At 55.1% G+C, this 12,133-nt stretch overlaps 1 non-coding gene across 1 annotated transcript; it reads right to left on the bottom strand.

Moving 5' to 3' along the window:
- Positions 1-682: 682 nt before the first annotated feature.
- On the bottom strand, positions 683-787 carry LOC139015871 (U6 spliceosomal RNA). The gene has a single exon (XR_011472522.1). It is a non-coding gene; the product is annotated as a U6 spliceosomal RNA (small nuclear RNA).
- Positions 788-12,133: the final 11,346 nt, after the last annotated feature.

The following is a 12,133-nucleotide window of genomic DNA, read 5'->3' as shown; positions in this document are numbered from 1 at the left end:
GCAACATCAGCCAGGGCTAAAAGTCTTTAATATCATCTACCACCCAATCCATACTCATTCGTTTCCCCAGTTATCTCAAAAATGTCTTTTTATTGCTGGTTGGTTGAAATGAGGTCAGGACCCAAAGGAAGGCACACGCATTCTGTAACCGTCTCCCCTTCTTTTTCTTTTCATGTCACTGAAAATGACATGGAGTCACTGAGAGTACATGTTATATTTTTTTCATTTATTAGGTTGACATCGGTTAATAAAATTATAGAGGGCGATTACCAGAGAGAAGGGGGGTGGTGGTGGAAGGCGGTACAAGAGAGTAAAGGGGGGCTAAATGGTGACAGAAGGAGTCTTGACTTGGATGGTGACACACAACACCATACCCAGATGGTGTATTACAGAATTGTACAGGTGAAACCTATACAATTTTATTAACCAATGCGAGCACATTCTTTTTTTGAAATAAGTTGCTTTCAGAACATTTTAAGGTTTATGAAGGAAATTCCAGTTAACGTGTTAGCACAAACACCCAGGTATTACTCAATTTCGTTTTCCTTTCACAGATTGCCTTCCACGAGTATTTTTATAATGAAAAGTCAGGGTTTTGCTATTGAGTGCCTCATGTTGTGCTTTGACTCATATTTCTTCAGAGCTAATCACAGGGTGTGAGGACACCCACCAGGGCCCGGCACGAAATACAGAGCAGTTCACAAAGTTGTGTGTCATCCTTGCACAGGGCCCACGCTAATCTCTGTCCTGTTCCGATGTTTAGTGTTTGTGCTGCCGAAGTGAGCACACACATACATCCTTAACGCATAGCAACTAACTGACATCTTCCCCCTGCTTCGAAATGTACTCTATACAGAAGGCAGCTGCCTCCCTGAACTCACTCTCGTTTAGTCTCTTTCTCAAATCCCAACCCCATCCCACCTCCCCCCAGCCTGGTCTATAGGGCTTCCCTGGTTCATCCTGTCTTTCTTTACAGACCTCCCTGGTCTTCTCTGGCATTCTCTCTGCTTAGCCCATGACCACGGTTTGTTATTGCAGAGAAGAGCCCAGCCCCAGCCAGCAGGCACGCGTCCTTCGCCTCAGCGTCTGGTGGCAGAGGCATGAGGTGCCAGTAGCCCAGGGACAATCCTTGTTCCTGTTTCTCGGAGGAGGATATGGGGCATCCTTATCTATTTAGATGTCTGCCTTCTTCACGAGGCAGCCGGTGCCTGTGGTTGAGATAATGTCTCAGTTCATTGTTGCATCCTCAGGGTCTAGTACAGTGCCTGTCGCTTGAAGGCATCAAGGATTCCTTGTCATGGGCACAGGCTGTGGGCCTTCTCTATTGTCGTTGGGAGGGTGGCCTGTGCCCAAGGAGCCATGATGAACAAGCCCATGTCAATTTGCGACAGAGCATCCAGTTATATTCCTTTTGTTCCTGGAAGATTGTGTTAAGTTCCGGCTGAAGCAAATGCCCTGCGTGACATCGGTGTTGAGTCACTCTCGGGGCTCCCACACACACGACATTCGACATTCTCGTTTTCACTCTGAGAACTCCCTCTCGTGCTGTGCCCGTCACAGTCACAGTCGTCTCTCTGCGGGCCTTTCCCTCTGAATCATCGGGCACTGGTTACTGTAATCTGAAACCCCCCCTCCCCTGTCTCCTCCGAAAGCTTTCTTTGCGTCACCTCTAAACAGGTGGGGTTTGCCCTCACTGCTGGGGCTGGTACACATCTCATTTCTTAAACTCAGGTGTGATGGGGCCATGGCTTCTTCATTTTCTCCAGGGCTTAATTTCTGTTTTGAGGACCTTTAGTCTTGTCCTCTTTCCCTAGGATCCCACAAGTGCGGCAGGTGGGGCTGTGAAGGGCGTAGGGCGGGATCAAACCCGGCCTCAGGGGGTTGCTTTGATCCACTCTGAGTGACATCCATGGGAAGCCCTGGCCTGACAGGCTCGGCGGTCCTCCCATGGCCCCCGAGCACCCAGGCTGACTGGATGTGGTCCCTCATGGTTCCCCACCACTCTCAGGTGTGCAGCTGCATCACTGGGCTCTCTGGGCAGGGCGGGGGCGGGGGGGCGGGGGGGCGGGGGGGCAGGCAGCACGGCCCCCTCCTTGCTTTCTGATCCCGCATCCTGTCATGGGCTTTGTCATATGCCCCCTGTGGTTCCCTCCCTGTGGGGATGTGAGAGGGAGGCACAGGGTCCCTTCCGAATGACCTACCAGTATCTTGGGGTGTCTGCAAAGGAGCCGCTGTAATGAGAGCCAGCGAGGAGGGTAGAGACGGGGGACAGTGAAGAGCTGGTGGAATAATGCCTGTGGCCTGGGGCGCTGAGAGGCTCTGGACTGGAGCACTAGGCAAACAGAGGACGTGGCCCTCCTTGAGACGAAACAGAGATCGGGGAGCGGGTGTGACAGGAGAGGAGCCGTTGGTGGTTTGTGGGGTTCAGGCTTTCTGGACATTTGCCTGGGGACATGCAGCCTCTAGAGGAGGAGACATGAGGGTCGCTGGATTTTCGAGGTGAGTCCACTAAGATTCCAGAACCCCAGGTTCCTTAGCCCTGGTTGTCAAGCTCGTGGAAGTTCTAGAAAAAATTATTCAGTCACATGTGAGAGGGGTGTGGGTCTGTCCTTCCCAGGTCAGGTGTCCTGAGTCTGGTGCCCAGTGTTAGGCCCTTTCCATCACTAGAAAGGACGTCTCCTCAAGGTCCTTCCTGGAACGGGAGAGCAGGGGTGTGACTGCATGAGTGACCAGTGAGTGCCCAGCGGGCTCTCCTCCCTGACTGTGGCACTGCCCTGCTCTGGGGCCAGGGGCACACAGCCCTAGGAGGATTCCAGACTCAGCTCTCCAGGCGCTTGCTTCTTGACCAACTCTCATTGCTGCCTCTGTTTCCCAGAACCCCGAGGCCAGGGATGCCCGAGACAAACATGGCTACCCCTGCTCATTCTAGGAAATTCCTGAGCTCAGACATCTCCAGGCACCCAAGCTCAGGGACTGGCTGAGCCCCTTCACCCTCCCTGGGAGGGGCTACTGGGAGACTGGGCATGTGGCCAGGGAAAAGGGGCCACTTCAGAGCACCAGCCACCAGGCTCTCAGGCAGTCTCTGGGGCCGGGAGCCAGCCAGGATCTGTCCCATGGCCCAGGTGCCTAACCCGGCTGATTCAGGTTATCGAGGGCGCCTTGCCCTGGCTCTGCCCTAAGCGCTGCCTTGGACAGTCTCCATGAAGACCTGTTTGCTTATGTCTATAAGGCACGCAGGCCTCGCTCTAGAATTCTCTGCTTCTGAGGTCACAAGGACAAATCCTAAGGCAACAGATTCCAGAACCCCACGGCTGGATCTGCTCTCACTTTGTGCATTGCCAGCGATGAAGAGAAAGCAAACCTTCTATTTTCCTACTGCCCCTAGCCCACCCTCTCCCCCTCCTCCTGCTGCCCCTTCCCCTTCCCCCTCACCTGGTTTCCCCCGCTGCCTTCTGCCGGACCCCACTCTGGGCCCTTGGCCTGGCTCTCCTCCGGCTCACGCATCTCGCCCAGGCAGGCTCCCATCTCTCACCAGAGGGGCCCCTCTTCACTTGGGGACCCGCAAGACCTGCTGCCTCTATAGGCCCCCTCGGGTCCCCTGCTCCCCCTGCCCTGCCAGTCCCCCTCCCCCTCCTGTCCGCCATGTCCGCCTGTCCTCCCTCTCTACTCTTCACTCTTCCTTTGCCCCGCACCCCTCTTCTGGCCCTTCTCTGACCTCCAGCCACTTGGGCAGACGGCTCACCCGCCCTTACTCCCCTCCTGCCCAGTCACCACATCCCCCCATCTCTCCTCTGTTGGGCCGGCCTGTAAACTATCCCTGGGGCTTGGAGTCCCTGCCAGTGACCACCCGGACCTCTCAAAGCTTCGGGAGTCGGGCACCTGCTGGGCCCAGGGAGCAGAACATAGTGGGCAGCAGCTGCAGGGAACTCTGGGGGGCCCTCCGGCGCTCCAGGAAGCCCCCATCTCCCCAGTGAGTTCTCAGCCCTCTGGCCCCCTGGCCCGTGCCACCGGGTGGACGCCCCTCCTGGAGCTTGGCCCACAGGCCAAAGGCAATGTAACAAGCTCCTCTGTGTCTCCAAGCCGCCATTGGAAGGGGGTGGGTGGGCTTGGTGGACTCCGGGCATGTTCCCCTCCCCGTGGCCAAGCGCAGTCCCCTCACTCAGGAGGAGCGACTGTGTCCTGTGCCTGGCACACACCTTGCTCCCCAAACCAGCCTTCCCAGGGGACAGGGACTAGGGCACCCCTCTGTCAAAGCAAAGACTGCTGGGTGGGGGGAGTGTGGCAGCGGGAGGAGGCGTGAAGCCCTGCTGTGAGGTATTGGGGTCTGGAGGCTGGGGGAGGAGGCCTGGGACCCTCTGGGGCAAACAAAGCTCCCTGTTCATGGTTGTCCCGTCCCGGGCACTCGGAGAGCAGCTGCTGAGCTCTGCAGTGGCCATCAGTGCTGCTGGGTCAGGACCTGTTCCTGCAGCTTCCTGGGGACGGGGGAGGAAGTTGCAGCTGCAGGTGAAGGCTGTCTGGAGGGGCCTCCACACCCTCCTACTGACCTTCCCCGCAGGCCCCCGGGCAGCCAGGGCTACTCCCGCTTCCCACCGGTGGCAGAAGCAAGCAAAGGCCCGGCTGGGCCAGATAGCCCGAGACTGGACCACCGGAAATCAGCACCTCACCCTAAGAAGGTGAGTCTGGGGATGCTGACTAAGGATGTGAAGGAGGCCCCTGAACACTCACCCACCACACAGCTGCCTGCCCCTCCCTGGGCCACACTGTGGTCTGACCACAGCCTGGGCTGCCCAGGGTCAGAATTACACTTTCTTTTGGCCCCTGCAGGCGTCTCAGTCTTGAGAACTGCCTTCTTGCGGGTGAAGCCATGCTCTGAAGACACACCCTGAGGTCAGCGCCCCTTCTCCAGGATGCACAGCGTTCGCAGGCCAGGGAGCGCCATCCCTCATGCCCACGGCCTCAAGTTTGCAAACGATTATAAGTGAATGCAGCCTGCCAAGAAACCCCGACCTTGAGCTCTGAGTTCTATGCCAAGAGCAGGTGGGGAAATGGACAGGGTTGTAGGACCTTGTCCACAAGACCCTTCCTCTCTCTGTCCATCTGGTTTAGGGGTAGGTTCTACCCCGAGTGGAACCTCTGCTGGGTCCTGGTCCAGGCACCCGCTAAAAGCCAAGTAATAAACTGCTCCCAAATGCTCCAGTGTCCCCAGGCTCAGCATGGCAGGACCCCAGGGGTGCCCCCAGATCGAGGTGGGAGGACTGGCTTTTCCGGGCCTGTGTACTGTCGGGTCAGGGGAAGAATCTGCTTTCAGAACAATGGTCTGCCCTGCCCACCACGCCCAGCTCTCCCACTCACTCCTTCACCTGACTCATGACCCCCCAATTCCTCGTGTCCATCCTCTCTCTCTCTCTCTCTACACACACACACACACACACACACACACACACACACACACACACACAGCAGTTCTCCAAATACATTTGGGTGGCCTTTGCCCACTTCATACCACACACTGCTCTGTAGTCCTGGCCCCTCCCTCTTCCTGATGGGTAAATGGACACATTAGGCCTGTGTTACTGCCAGAGACCCACATACACTTGTACGTTGGGGTCAAAAAGCCCTTCAGTCTCCTGCTCAGTGGCCCAGAAGATACTGCTATGAATGACTGTGGAGCCCGTGGTACGAGGCCCAGACTTCTGCAGCCGGGGAGCTGGGCAGCCTGGCGGGTACGTACAACAGAAGTGGACCGCTCCCATGAGCACCATGGTGGACTGCACTCACCCGATTCGGTTCAGAAACTTCTCTGGGAAACACCTAGGGCTCCAGAGAGCCCCTCTCCCGAGGCCCCTCCCTTCCATGACCTGTGCCCCCAGGGACCCGCATCTCAGACAGGACTGACCAAGGACACAGCCATGCAATGTCCACAAAAGTAGGGAAACCACAGACCCAGCTCCCTGGGGCTATGGGACAGGAGCCCTGTCTCCTAGAGCTCCCCAGCACCCCCGCGGGGACAAAGGTGAGACTGGGTTCTCGGAGGGTCAGCCCAGGCCCCAGGGCTGCAGGGCAATGGAGAGACCTGGGGAAGAAGCCTGTGGGAGGGGTCATTGTTGTCCCTTCGCTCTCCATCTTGACAACTTGCCCTATTGAGAGACGCATCTGACCCCCAGGTGGGGAGGTGGGAGCCATGCGTAGCCGGTTTTCCTTCCCAGGTGCTCTTTGGGGGACAGTGTTCTGCAGAAAGGCCAGGCCCTCCTACTAGCCCTGGAAGTTGTTTCCTGAGACCCGGAGGAGAAGCAGTTCGAGTCTGTTCCCATAAACATGACGGGACCAGGAGGCTTTATGTCTTCCCACCCAGAATGACGTCTTTCAATGTCAGAGGCAAGGTCATGGGACTCCTGGAGAACTGGCTGCCCAGCGCCACGCAGGGAGGGCAGCTGGTGCCAGGGCCCAGAGCCGCCTCTGAGCTCTGCCCTTGGCCTGCTGCGTGGGGTCCTGGAGAGTTTGTTATTTTCCAAAGCGGGTAGAATTAAGCCAAAGAGTACCGGCAATCTTCCCTGTGTCCCAGCATCGGTCAACCTCCTGGTCTTTCCTTCAAGTGAGACACCATCAGGAAGCAGCAAATATTTCTTACGAGGTTAGAAAATATTTGTTCAAACCATTTTACAGAAACACAGGGCAAAAGACCAGGCTTCGCAGGGCTGGCTCAACTATTTTTTGGTCATCTGGTTGCAGAAAGATAGCTGCACAAGATTAGGCCTGTGTTACTGCCAGATACCCCATACACAGATCACTGTGTATTGCTTCAGTTCATTAATAAAAAACATTTACTGAGCCCTAACCGGTTTGGCTCAGTGGGTAGAGCGTCGGCCTGCGGACTAAAGGGTCCTGGGTTCGATTCCGGTCAAGGGCATGTACCTTGGTTGCAGGATCAATCCCAGTAGGGGTTGTGCAGGAGACAGCTGATCGATGTTTCTCTCTCATTTGTTTCTTATAGATGTTATAATAAATAAATGGCATTCAATGGCCTTTTGTAAAGAAAACTGATCCCACATGGAGCCCATCCTGACAGCTTCACCTCCTCAAATGGCCGTTCTGAGGCCCTTGCCTGAGGTTTCACACGACCCTCCCGATTTGCAGTGTGAAAATAACTAATTTGTAAAGGATTCAAACATCTTGCTGTCCTTGGTACATTTTCTCTATTCCATTTGTGATTCCACAGCATCTGTGGTGTATAATTTACAGGTTTTGAGAAATTAGCATTAATCTTCAGCTGGATGAGGCCTTTGCCATGTGATTTTTTCTGAATGCGCCAGGGCAAGACTTTTTCAATGGCTGTATAATTTACAGCCACTTTAAGAAAATTAATTTGGATGGAATTTTTTACTATGATTGCAACTGTGCTGATAACTGGGCCTCTAGTATGCATATAAGATCTTTGGTTAATCTCTTCCCACCCTCCCCCGTCCCCCTGCCCTCTGAGATTCATAAGTCTGTTCCATGTGTCCATGCCTATGTGTTGAGCATCTTGCCCCCTGGTGGTCAGTGTGTATCATAGCTACCAGTTGAATGGTCGAATGCTCGCTTAGGCTTTTATATATATAGATAGGATTTATTTTTTAGGTTTAGGACTTTATGGAAATTTTTATTTTTATTTTTTAAAAATATATTTTATTGATTTCTTAAAGAGAGGAAGGGAGAGGGATAGAGAGTTAGAAACATTGATCAGCTGCCTCTTGCACACCCCCTACTGGGGATGTGCCCGCAACCAAGGTACATGCCCTTGACCGGAATCGAACCTGGGACCTTTCAGTCCGCAGGCTGACGCTCTATCCACCGAGCCAAACCGGTCAGGGCTGGAAAACTTTTAGGTTAATGACTTTCCAAATACAGGCTGCAATAATATTTTTACATTCTTCAGTTGAGTCCCCAAGTGGTAGGGGGATCTGGAGGCTCCACCCTGGCTAGTGGGCTGCGCTGAGTCTGAGGATTGTGCCATATGGAAGGAAGGTGACTCCAAGTTTGCTAGCACCCTGGCCCCATCCCCGCTGAGTGTCTCTCTGGAACAACCTGCCGCCACCTTTCCTGCTAAGGGCTCTTGGAGTGCTTGGAGACCAGGCAGGGGCCATGGGGACGGCCAGGAGGTCACAAACCAGATCTCAGGTAATGGAGCTGCATTGGGTCTGTGGGTGGCTCAGGGGATGGGTGTCAGAGGTTTAGCTGTGTGTTTTTGGGTGAGTGTATAATTTTCTGCCCGTAGGGTACACATTTGTGTGATTTGTCTATATTGCAATTACCTAAGGTCTTTGGGGACGAGTGTGTATCTGTGGGAGCATAAGCATGTGTGGGTGTCCTTGGAGGGGGTGTGGGGACATATGTGTATGTGTGACTCTGAAGATGTTTCTGGGTTAGGGTTGGCCCTTTGGTGTGTTCGTGTGTGTATATATCTGAGTGTGTGTGCGTGCACCTCGGGGTGGGTGTGCACAGTTCTGGCGGTGAGCCCGTGAAGGTCTGAGGAAAGACTACAACACACAATTATTTTGGGCCCTGGGACTGGACTAATTGGGCAAAACCCCCTTCGTGGCAAGGTGGTCTGTTATCCATTTGAGGCCCCCTAGGAGCCAGTTAAGGAGGAGAGACTTCTTGATGGAGAAAATAGTGAACAGACCTGTGGAGTCCCCTCATCTTGCGCTGCCTGGGCCCCTCACCTGGACAGGAGGCTGAGCGGGGGCTGGGGTGGCCCTGGGCCCCGGACCACACACTCTAGTTTCCTGAAACAGGCCATTTTGTGTAACCTGAAGCCCCTTCTCTGACATGTTCCAGACGTCCCCACACGCTGGCAGCCCTCACAGCCCCAGGTAACACAAGCCCCTTTGTCTGGCCATGGCCTTTCCTTGAACATGTGGTTACTAAAGTGTTGAAACTGCGGTGCCTGCCAGCCCCCTCTGTGGGAGAGGAAAAGTACCAGCCCCTCCCCCAGGTGTTTGGTCTGAGGCCCAGGCGCCTCTGCGATGAAGGGGCCTCTGTAAGGAAGGGGCCCAAGTGTGCATCGTGGGCACAGTCAGCTGGAAGCAGGGACCTGGGCCCAAAACCCAACAGGACCCTATCCTTCCCTGGGGTGGAGTCGGGGAGAGAAGCCCTCAGACTGAAGCAAGGGGCCAGTCCCCAGAGCTCCTAACTGACCTGCGGTGGCCAGCTGAGGACTGTGCTGATTTAACACGGGAAACCCAGGGTCCCAGGAATCCCCACAGCCCTGGGCACCCGGGATAGTCGGCCCCCTAACCCCACCCAGGTAGCAAACTGGGGCCTCCTGAGGGGCAGCTGCCTCTTGCCCAGCAAGTGACCTCAGGCCCCCGAGTGCATTGTGTGGGGGCCGGAGATCGGGGTGGGGGAGCCTGAGGATTTGGCTCGCCACCCTCAGACTGGCCAAGGCTGTGTTTTCCTGCTGTTCTGGCCCGTGCCCACCTTCCCTGGCACCAAGAGCTCAGGGTGGGGCTTTCAGAGGAGGTTTACACCCTTAACACCTATTGGTCACCTCACATTTCGTCTCCAGACCGATCTTCTCAAGGTCCTGGAGCAAGCTGACGGAGCCAGGGCTGAGAGCGTGGCTGGGGACCATGAACAATGCATTTGAGCTTATGTGAGCAGAGGGGCGGGGGGCCTCCATGTCGGGGCAGGAGGCTCTGGGGACAAAGGGTTTCTGAGAACAGGAGTGCTGGCCTCACCGTGGAGAGGAGTGGGGAGGGGTGGGCCTGGGACCTCCCTAACTCTGACCTGCCAGGCCCTTGGTATCAGAAAAGCTCTTTTTATTCTCCGACTCAAGATGGATATAAATGTATACATAAATCAAAATGAATTCAAAATTAATTCCAGAAGGAAGTGAATCCCATTGCAGGGGCAGCGAGCTTGGAAAAATGACCACCCCCAGATGTCTGAGTGTCCAGAACTTCCTGCCTTAACCTCACTATTGCATTTCCAGCCAGGACCCGAGGGGCCGTGTGGGAGGGGAAGGGTGGATTCTAAAGTGTTGTGACCCCTGGAGTGTTTCACTGCATCCTGCCTGATGTTAAGCTTTGCCAACTTGATCCTGTTGGCTACCCAAGTACCCACTCTCAAGGAGACTGGGCATTTCCATCTCTGTGGGAGGCTCTGAGGGGTCAACTTTGTGGGCAATGAGATGTGTAGGTGCAGCCTGGGGACAGAGCTGTGGCAGAGCTTGGAGATTGGGAGCAGAGGTGGGAAGGGCTGGGACCATCTCCCTCTCCTTGCCTTTCTGTCCTCACTTTCTCTATTGGGACCTCCTTTTATTTCTGGGGCCCCGCCCCCGTCAGTGGCAGCTGGGGTCTTTGCATCACCAGTACCCCATCCTTGCTGGGTACTCTAACCCCTGTTGTCACGCAGTGTCCTGAAAACAGTGTTTTTGAGAAGGGACTACTATCTGTCTGGACCATCACTGCCTGGGACAGAGGAGATGGTCAACAGATGTATGTGGATTGAATGAATGTGTGACTCCAATTACAGAAGTTAGGCAGTTAGTCAAGTTTACAGTGTGGCTACATGGGGGACTGACCACTGAACCCCGGTCTGCTTGAGGCTCTAACTGGAATCAGGCTGCCCCAGATGACGCTGCCCTCCCCTCAGACACCCCGACACCCTTCCATGTCCTGATTCCTTCATGGTACTGCTGCTGTTGCCCTCACCCCACCCTGACCCTGCCTCCAAGTGAGTCTGTCCTGTGTCCAGTCCCTGAATGGCCTCATCCCATTGAGCTGATCCTGATTTGGGCGGAGGTTAGAAGAAAGGCACTGTATTGTCAGAGGTTTCTCTTATGGGTTAGCTTCCTGTGCGGTGGTCCTGTGCAGGGCATAGGTTCCCTGGGACCCTGTATACCCCTGCCCCTCCTCCTGTCTGACCACCAGCCCTCCAGCCTCACCTCTTGCCATTCCCCCAATGCCCCGGCCTTCAGCTGCACAGAGAGACCCTAGGACCCCTCACAACACAAAACTCCTCTCTCCTTGGGTCTGCACTTAGGCTGCTTCCTTCTCCTCTAGTCTTTTTCTCTCACCTGTCACTGACCCTGTTCCCTGAGCAGCTCCCCTGGGTCGGTTGGGGGGCATCCCACACAGCTCTGGCCCAGTATGTGTCACCCTGCAAAGCCCGGAGGCTGGGGGGGGTGGGCGGGGGGGGGGGGCGGGGGGGGGAGGGACACCACCCTTTGAGTCTCTCTGACCACACGTTACTCCCTTGATGAGGGTCACGAGCAAAGCTCGTCAAGACAGGGACGTGGGAGAACAGCCCACACAGGTCTCAAACTTTTGGTGTTAAAAGAGGGAGAAAATAACACTTATATACATGTTGGTACAGAAACTCTTGAAGAAGCTGTGCTGAGGGTACCCCGAGGGGCAGGTGGGGAAATATTCATTTTTATAAAAGAGGGTAGCTGGAGGGGAGGTGGATGAGGCTCCCTTTGAAGAGGAACTGAGTGGTGAATGGAGGTGGACCAGGCTCCCTTTGAAGAGGAACTGAGCGGTGAATGGCTCTGCAGGCCCTTGATTTTTATTTATTTTTAAACTAGAGGCCGGATGCACAAAATCCGTGCAAGAGTAGGCCTTCCTTCTCCCAGCTGCCAGCTCCGGCTTCTCTCTGGCACCCAGGACCCAGGCTTCCCTCCAGCCGCTGGCAGGCACCAGGGACCCTGGCTTCCCTCGAAGCCCCAGCTTTGTCCGGAAGGATATCCGGTCTAATTAGCATATTATGCTTTTATTATTATAGATATCTATTTTTATTGATTTCAGAGAGGAAGGGAGAGGGAGAGAGATAGAAACATCAATGATGAGAGAGAATCATTGATGGGCTGCCTCTTGCACACCCCGCACTGGGGATCGAGCCCGCAACCCAGGTATGTGCCCTTACCTAGAATCGAACTGGGGACCCTTCAGTTCACAGGCCGATGCTCTATCCACTGAGCCAAACCAGCTAGGGCTCTGCAGGCCCTTTAGTTCCAACTCCTTTCTGAGCCTCCCAGGCCACAGGCCATAGGCCCCGCCCGAAACCTGCGGGTCTCCTCCCTGCTGCTTTTGGGCAGGTTCCTGGCCGCCTGCAGCTGCACCCAGGATGCTCTGACCTGGCCACCTCCCCT

The sequence above is a fragment of the Myotis yumanensis genome, unplaced genomic scaffold (genome assembly GCF_028538775.1).
Source record: "Myotis yumanensis isolate MYYU_CA2020_CCGP unplaced genomic scaffold, mMyoYum1.0.hap1 SCAF_8, whole genome shotgun sequence".
NCBI lineage: Eukaryota > Metazoa > Chordata > Mammalia > Chiroptera > Vespertilionidae > Myotis > Myotis yumanensis.
The sequence above is the reverse complement of the archived record's forward strand: the minus strand, read 5'-3'. Positions and strand labels throughout refer to the sequence as shown.